Genomic DNA, 9,294 nt, shown 5'->3' with positions numbered 1-9,294 from the left:
AACGAAATGGACTCAACACCGCATATTAAACGCCTAAGAATGTACCTGACTAGTAAGTATCTTAAAACCTATGGATTGCTATGTCTCCGAAAGAGAATCAAGCATGTGTACAGGGGCATAAACGCAGCAGTGATAGGATTGGAGAGGTTCGGTGAGCAAATGAAGACCCTTTGAAGTCATATTGCATGGTACCCATTCCACGGGTTTCAACTACCCAGGTTTAAGGTATTCTTCCTTCAGCTAAAACATGCATGTGGAACCTAGAGTATGATCAACCATGTGATCGGGAGACGTGTTCAAATATGTCTCAGTTTTCCTCCCCTGGTACTCGGGTGCAACATTCCAGACGCTTTACTAACACTCTCCCCACTTGGAGAGTCAGTCGCCTTTAACCTCCTGTTTGGCCCAGTTTGCAATTTCTGCGGAAGATGAACAGGAATAGCGAGAACCAATGAGAGACTAGCTGGAGGTGTCTGGACGGGCAAATTTAACTCTCATTTCCCACCAGGAAGAGGAATTAACCAAAGGCTCAGCGTGCCGTGCCGGAACCAGATTAGGGCCTGAAGCCATCCTGCGGTGTTGCGGCCAGGCTCACAAGAAAGCGAGTTGAAGAAAGGAGCTCAGGGGCACTGTAATTCACAAACCTGCAGAGTTATAAATGACAGCTATCGTCCAAAAATAGACTGAAGTAAGGCTGCCAAGAGGACTTGAAAGCCGGGCAGAATTGCAGGAAACCGATTTCAGGAGGTAGACTGGAATTGCATTGAAAGCATAGGAAAAGAGGCAGAACGTCCACAATGATGCACTTGGCCAAAAAGGGCGTATGCGTTTTTTCCTGAATATATTCAGGAAAAAACGCATACGCCCTTTTTGGCCAACCAAGCAAGCTTGCAAAGGAAATCTGCACTACAATGAAGTCTCACTTCCCCCCGGTCAAAAGGGCCATCTGAAAAAAGTGTAAAATCCAGAAAGGCAGGACAGGCCATGGAGAACTGGGAGCCTTGTTATGCTGATGGGCGGGATGTAAATTGCCAACAGACCACTCTGGAGAAGTGTATGGTGTTTCCTGAAACATCTAAAAAACAAAGCAACAGAGCCTAGGGCACTTCCACTTATGGTCCTATAGCTTAGGGAAATTAAAATCAAAAAGACACAGCCACCCCAAAGTTTGGGAACGGCCTCTGTTTACAAGAACCTCGTTTACAGTACAAGTTCAACATCGCAGAAAGTGAAAAATGGATAAAGAAGTTGTGGTATTTACTTACAAAGCAATATCACTCAGCAATGAAATCTGTGTCATCAGGCCCTTAGCAGCACAATGAGTGGATTCAGGTATGATGATTCTAACTGAAATAAGTCACACAGAAAAAGAAACATCATAAGATATCAGTAATACACGGAATGTAAACTTGGCTACACAGGAACTGAATTACAGAACAGAACAGGGTCTCAAATTTAGAAAACCAACTTATGCTTGCTTAAGGGGAAAGGTGAGTTGGGGTGCTGCATAAAACCAGAGATTGAAATGAGCACAGATAAAGTTCCTTAAGCCAAATATGGAATAGACAAGAGCTACTCCTTGCTCAACGAAATGGACTCAACACCGCATATTAAACGCCTAAGAATGTACCTGACTAGTAAGTATCTTAAAACCTATGGATTGCTATGTCTCCGAAAGAGAATCAAGCATGTGTACAGGGGCATAAACGCAGCAGTGATAGGATTGGAGAGGTTCGGTGAGCAAATGAAGACCCTTTGAAGTCATATTGCATGGTACCCATTCCACGGGTTTCAACTACTCAGGTTTTAGGTATTCTTCCTTCAGCTAAAACATGCATGTGGAACCCAGAGTATGATCAACCATGTGATCGGGAGACGTGTTCAAATATGTCTCAGTTTTCGTACCCTGGTACTCGGGTGCAACATTCCAGACGCTTTACTAACACTCTCCCCACTTGGAGAGTCAGTCCCTTTAACCTCCTGTTTGGCCCAGTTTGCAATTTCTGCGGAAGATGAACAGGAATAGCGAGAACCAATGAGAGACTAGCTGGAGGTGTCTGGACGGGCAAATTTAACTCTCATTTCCCACCAGGAAGAGGAAATAACCAAAGGCTCAGCGTGCCGTGCCGGAACCAGATTAGGGCCTGAAGCCATCCTGCGGTGTTGCGGCCAGCTCACAAGAAAGCGAGTTGAAGAAAGGAGCTCAGGGGCACTGTAATTCACAAACCTGCAGAGTTATAAATGACAGCTATCGTCCAAAAATATACTGAAGTAAGGCTGCCAAGAGGACTTGAAAGCGGGGCAGAATTGCAGGAAACCGATTTCAGGAGGTAGACTGGAATTGCATTGAAAGCATAGGAAAAGAGGCAGAACGTCCACAATGATGCACTTGGCCAAAAAGGGCGTATGCGTTTTTTCCTGAATATATTCAGGAAAAAACGCATACGCCCTTTTTGGCCAACCAAGCAAGCTTGCAAAGGAAATCTGCACTACAATGAAGTCTCACTTCCCCCCGGTCAAAAGGGCCATCTGAAAAAAGTGTAAAATCCAGAAAGGCAGGACAGGCCATGGAGAACTGGGAGCCTTGTTATGCTGATGGGCGGGATGTAAATTGCCAACAGACCACTCGGGAGAAGTGTATGGTGTTTCCTGAAACATCTAAAAAACAAAGCAACAGAGCCTAGGGCACTTCCACTTATGGTCCTATAGCTTAGGGAAATTAAAATCAAAAAGACACAGCCACCCCAAAGTTTGGGAACGGCTCTGTTTACAAGAACCTCGTTTACAGTACAAGTTCAACATCGCAGAAAGTGAAAAATGGATAAAGAAGTTGTGGTATTTACTTACAAAGCAATATCACTCAGCAATGAAATCTATGTCATCAGGCCCTTAGCAGCACAATGAGTGGATTCAGGTATGATGATTCTAACTGAAATAAGTCACACAGAAAAAGAAACATCATAAGATATCAGTAATACACGGAATGTAAACTTGGCTACACAGGAACTGAATTACAGAACAGAACAGGGTCTCAAATTTAGAAAACCAACTTATGCTTGCTTAAGGGGAAAGGTGAGTTGGGGTGCTGCATAAAACCAGAGATTGAAATGAGCACAGATAAAGTTCCTTAAGCCAAATATGGAATAGACAAGAGCTACTCCTTGCTCAACGAAATGGACTCAACACCGCATATTAAACGCCTAAGAATGTACCTGACTAGTAAGTATCTTAAAACCTATAGATTGCTATGTCTCCGAAAGAGAATCAAGCATGTGTACAGGGGCATAAACGCAGCAGTGATAGGATTGGAGAGGTTCGGTGAGCAAATGAAGACCCTTTGAAGTCATATTGCATGGTACCCATTCCACGGGTCTTCAACTACTCCAGGTTTAAGGTATTCTTCCTTCAGCTAAAACATGCATGTGGAACCCAGAGTATGATCAACCATGTAATCGGGAGACGTGTTCAAATATGTCTCAGTTTTCCTCCCCTGGTACTCGGGTGCAACATTCCAGACGCTTTACTAACACTCTCCCGACTTGGAGAGTCAGTCCCTTTAACCTCCTGTTTGGCCCAGTTTGCAATTTCTGCGGAAGATGAACAGGAATAGCGAGAACCAATGAGGCTAGCTGGAGGTGTCTGGACGGGCAAATTTAACTCTCATTTCCCACCAGGAAGAGGAATTAACCAAAGGCTCAGCGTGCCGTGCCGGAACCAGATTAGGGCCTGAAGCCATCCTGCGGTGTTGCGGCCAGGTCACAAGAAAGCGAGTTGAAGAAAGGAGCTCAGGGGCACTGTAATTCACAAACCTGCAGAGTTATAAATGACAGCTATCGTCCAAAAATAGACTGAAGTAAGGCTGCCAAGAGGACTTGAAAGCGGGGCAGAATTGCAGGAAACCGATTTCAGGAGGTAGACTGGAATTGCATTGAAAGCATAGGAAAAGAGGCAGAACGTCCACAATGATGCACTTGGCCAAAAAGGGCGTATGCGTTTTTTCCTGAATATATTCAGGAAAAAACGCATACGCCCTTTTTGGCCAACCAAGCAAGCTTGCAAAGGAAATCTGCACTACAATGAAGTCTCACTTCCCCCCGGTCAAAAGGGCCATCTGAAAAAAGTGTAAAATCCAGAAAGGCAGGACAGGCCATGGAGAACTGGGAGCCTTGTTATGCTGATGGGCGGGATGTAAATTGCCAACAGACACTCGGGAGAAGTGTATGGTGTTTCCTGAAACATCTAAAAAACAAAGCAACAGAGCCTAGGGCACTTCCACTTATGGTCCTATAGCTTAGGGAAATTAAAATCAAAAAGACACAGCCACCCCAAAGTTTGGAACGGCCCTGTTTACAAGAACCTCGTTTACAGTACAAGTTCAACATCGCAGAAAGTGAAAAATGGATAAAGAAGTTGTGGTATTTACTTACAAAGCAATATCACTCAGCAATGAAATCTATGTCATCAGGCCCTTAGCAGCACAATGAGTGGATTCAGGTATGATGATTCTAACTGAAATAAGTCACACAGAAAAAGAAACATCATAAGATATCAGTAATACACGGAATGTAAACTTGGCTACACAGGAACTGAATTATAGAACAGAACAGGGACTCAAATTTAGAAAACCAACTTATGCTTGCTTAAGGGGAAAGGTGAGTTGGGGTGCTGCATAAAACCAGAGATTGAAATGAGCACAGATAAAGTTCCTTAAGCCAAATATGGAATAGACAAGAGCTACTCCTTGCTCAACGAAATGGACTCAACACCGCATATTAAACGCCTAAGAATGTACCTGACTAGTAAGTATCTTAAAACCTATGGATTGCTATGTCTCCGAAAGAGAATCAAGCATGTGTACAGGGGCATAAACGCAGCAGTGATAGGATTGGAGAGGTTCGGTGAGCAAATGAAGACCCTTTGAAGTCATATTGCATGGTACCCATTCCACGGGTCTTCAACTACTCCAGGTTTAAGGTATTCTTCCTTCAGCTAAAACATGCATGTGGAACCCAGAGTATGATCAACCATGTGAATCGGGAGACGTGTTCAAATATGTCTCAGTTTTCCTCCCCTGGTACTCGGGTGCAACATTCCAGACGCTTTACTAACACTCTCCCCACTTGGAGAGTCAGTCGCCTTTAACCTCCTGTTTGGCCCAGTTTGCAATTTCTGCGGAAGATGAACAGGAATAGCGAGAACCAATGAGAGGCTAGCTGGAGGTGTCTGGACGGGCAAATTTAACTCTCATTTCCCACCAGGAAGAGGAATTAACCAAAGGCTCAGCGTGCCGTGCCGGAACCAGATTAGGGCCTGAAGCCATCCTACGGTGTTGCGGCCAGGTCACAAGAAAGCGAGTTGAAGAAAGGAGCTCAGGGGCACTGTAATTCACAAACCTGCAGAGTTATAAATGACAGCTATCGTCCAAAAATAGACTGAAGTAAGGCTGCCAAGAGGACTTGAAAGCGGGGCAGAATTGCAGGAAACCGATTTCAGGAGGTAGACTGGAATTGCATTGAAAGCATAGGAAAAGAGGCAGAACGTCCACAATGATGCACTTGGCCAAAAAGGGCGTATGCGTTTTTTCCTGAATATATTCAGGAAAAAACGCATACGCCCTTTTTGGCCAACCAAGCAAGCTTGCAAAGGAAATCTGCACTACAATGAAGTCTCACTTCCCCCCGGTCAAAAGGGCCATCTGAAAAAAGTGTAAAATCCAGAAAGGCAGGACAGGCCATGGAGAACTGGGAGCCTTGTTATGCTGATGGGCGGGATGTAAATTGCCAACAGACACTAGGGAGAAGTGTATGGTGTTTCCTGAAACATCTAAAAAACAAAGCAACAAAGCCTAGGGCACTTCCACTTATGGTCCTATAGCTTAGGGAAATTAAAATCAAAAAGACACAGCCACCCCAAAATTTGGAACGGCTCTGTTTACAAGAACCTCGTTTACAGTACAAGTTCAACATCGCAGAAAGTGAAAAATGGATAAAGAAGTTGTGGTATTTACTTACAAAGCAATATCACTCAGCAATGAAATCTATGTCATCAGGCCCTTAGCAGCACAATGAGTGGATTCAGGTATGATGATTCTAACTGAAATAAGTCACACAGAAAAAGAAACATCATAAGATATCAGTAATACACGGAATGTAAACTTGGCTACACAGGAACTGAATTACAGAACAGAACAGGGTCTCAAATTTAGAAAACCAACTTATGCTTGCTTAAGGGTAAAGGTGAGTTGGGGTGCTGCATAAAACCAGAGATTGAAATGAGCACAGATAAAGTTCCTTAAGCCAAATATGGAATAGACAAGAGCTACTCCTTGCTCAACGAAATGGACTCAACACCCCATATTAAACGCCTAAGAATGTACCTGACTAGTAAGTATCTTAAAACCTATGGATTGCTATGTCTCCGAAAGAGAATCAAGCATGTGTACAGGGGCATAAACGCAGCAGTGATAGGATTGGAGAGGTTCGGTGAGCAAATGAAGACCCTTTGAAGTCATATTGCATGGTACCCATTCCACGGGTTTCAACTACCCAGGTTTAAGGTATTCTTCCTTCAGCTAAAACATGCATGTGGAACCCAGAGTATGATCAACCATGTGATCGGGAGACGTGTTCAAATATGTCTCAGTTTTCCTCCCCTGGTACTCGGGTGCAACATTCCAGACGCTTTACTAACCCTCTCCCCACTTGGAGAGTCAGCGCCTTTAACCTCCTGTTTGGCCCAGTTTGCAATTTCTGCGGAAGATGAACAGGAATAGCGAGAACCAATGAGAGGACTAGCTGGAGGTGTCTGGACGGGCAAATTTAACTCTCATTTCCCACCAGGAAGAGGAATTAACCAAAGGCTCAGCGTGCCGTGCCGGAACCAGATTAGGGCCTGAAGCCATCCTGCGGTGTTGCGGCCAGCTCACAAGAAAGCGAGTTGAAGAAAGGAGCTCAGGGGCACTGTAATTCACAAACCTGCAGAGTTATAAATGACAGCTATCGTCCAAAAATAGACTGAAGTAAGGCTGCCAAGAGGACTTGAAAGCGGGGCAGAATTGCAGGAAACCGATTTCAGGAGGTAGACTGGAATTGCATTGAAAGCATAGGAAAAGAGGCAGAACGTCCACAATGATGCACTTGGCCAAAAAGGGCGTATGCGTTTTTTCCTGAATATATTCAGGAAAAAACGCATACGCCCTTTTTGGCCAACCAAGCAAGCTTGCAAAGGAAATCTGCACTACAATGAAGTCTCACTTCCCCCCGGTCAAAAGGGCCATCTGAAAAAAGTGTAAAATCCAGAAAGGCAGGACAGGCCATGGAGAACTGGGAGCCTTGTTATGCTGATGGGCGGGATGTAAATTGCCAACAGACACTCGGGAGAAGTGTATGGTGTTTCCTGAAACATCTAAAAAACAAAGCAACAGAGCCTAGGGCACTTCCACTTATGGTCCTATAGCTTAGGGAAATTAAAATCAAAAAGACACAGCCACCCCAAAGTTTGGAACGGCTCTGTTTACAAGAACCTCGTTTACAGTACAAGTTCAACATCGCAGAAAGTGAAAAATGGATAAAGAAGTTGTGGTATTTACTTACAAAGCAATATCACTCAGCAATGAAATCTATGTCATCAGGCCCTTAGCAGCACAATGAGTGGATTCAGGTATGATGATTCTAACTGAAATAAGTCACACAGAAAAAGAAACATCATAAGATATCAGTAATACACGGAATGTAAACTTGGCTACACAGGAACTGAATTACAGAACAGAACAGGGTCTCAAATTTAGAAAACCAACTTATGCTTGCTTAAGGGTAAAGGTGAGTTGGGGTGCTGCATAAAACCAGAGATTGAAATGAGCACAGATAAAGTTCCTTAAGCCAAATATGGAATAGACAAGAGCTACTCCTTGCTCAACGAAATGGACTCAACACCGCATATTAAACGCCTAAGAATGTACCTGACTAGTAAGTATCTTAAAACCTATGGATTGCTATGTCTCCGAAAGAGAATCAAGCATGTGTACAGGGGCATAAACGCAGCAGTGATAGGATTGGAGAGGTTCGGTGAGCAAATGAAGACCCTTTGAAGTCATATTGCATGGTACCCATTCCACGGGTCTCAACTACTCCAGGTTTAAGGTATTCTTCCTTCAGCTAAAACATGCATGTGGAACCCAGAGTATGATCAACCATGTGAATCGGGAGACGTGTTCAAATATGTCTCAGTTTTCCTCCCCTGGTACTCGGGTGCAACATTCCAGACGCTTTACTAACACTCTCCCCACTTGGAGAGTCAGTCGCCTTTAACCTCCTGTTTGGCCCAGTTTGCAATTTCTGCGGAAGATGAACAGGAATAGCGAGAACCAATGAGAGGCTAGCTGGAGGTGTCTGGACGGGCAAATTTAACTCTCATTTCCCACCAGGAAGAGGAAATTAACCAAAGGCTCAGCGTGCCGTGCCGGAACCAGATTAGGGCCTGAAGCCATCCTGCGGTGTTGCGGCCAGGTCACAAGAAAGCGAGTTGAAGAAAGGAGCTCAGGGGCACTGTAATTCACAAACCTGCAGAGTTATAAATGACAGCTATCGTCCAAAAATAGACTGAAGTAAGGCTGCCAAGAGGACTTGAAAGCGGGGCAGAATTGCAGGAAACCGATTTCAGGAGGTAGACTGGAATTGCATTGAAAGCATAGGAAAAGAGGCAGAACGTCCACAATGATGCACTTGGCCAAAAAGGGCGTATGCGTTTTTTCCTGAATATATTCAGGAAAAAACGCATACGCCCTTTTTGGCCAACCAAGCAAGCTTGCAAAGGAAATCTGCACTACAATGAAGTCTCACTTCCCCCCGGTCAAAAGGGCCATCTGAAAAAAGTGTAAAATCCAGAAAGGCAGGACAGGCCATGGAGAACTGGGAGCCTTGTTATGCTGATGGGCGGGATGTAAATTGCCAACAGACCACTCGGGAGAAGTGTATGGTGTTTCCTGAAACATCTAAAAAACAAAGCAACAGAGCCTAGGGCACTTCCACTTATGGTCCTATAGCTTAGGGAAATTAAAATCAAAAAGACACAGCCACCCCAAAGTTTGGAACGGCTCTGTTTACAAGAACCTCGTTTACAGTACAAGTTCAACATCGCAGAAAGTGAAAAATGGATAAAGAAGTTGTGGTATTTACTTACAAAGCAATATCACTCAGCAATGAAATCTATGTCATCAGGCCCTTAGCAGCACAATGAGTGGATTCAGGTATGATGATTCTAACTGAAATAAGTCACACAGAAAAAGAAACATCATAA

General features: G+C 44.2%; 1 long non-coding RNA gene across 1 annotated transcript in view; it reads right to left on the bottom strand.

Annotated features, from left to right (window-relative positions):
• Positions 1-1,262: 1,262 nt before the first annotated feature.
• The window catches only part of LOC141277783 (uncharacterized), a 41,727-nt gene continuing 33,695 nt past the window's right edge, over positions 1,263-9,294 (bottom strand). Inside the window, exon 3 of the long non-coding RNA XR_012329614.1 lies at positions 1,263-1,347. This is a non-coding gene — a long non-coding RNA (uncharacterized lncRNA). The remainder of the gene's footprint in view (positions 1,348-9,294) is intronic.

The sequence above is a fragment of the Tursiops truncatus genome, unplaced genomic scaffold, assembly GCF_011762595.2.
Source record: "Tursiops truncatus isolate mTurTru1 unplaced genomic scaffold, mTurTru1.mat.Y mat_scaffold_69_arrow_ctg1, whole genome shotgun sequence".
NCBI classification, from domain to species: Eukaryota; Metazoa; Chordata; class Mammalia; order Artiodactyla; family Delphinidae; genus Tursiops; species Tursiops truncatus.
This window is presented reverse-complemented; position numbering and strand designations above follow the sequence as displayed.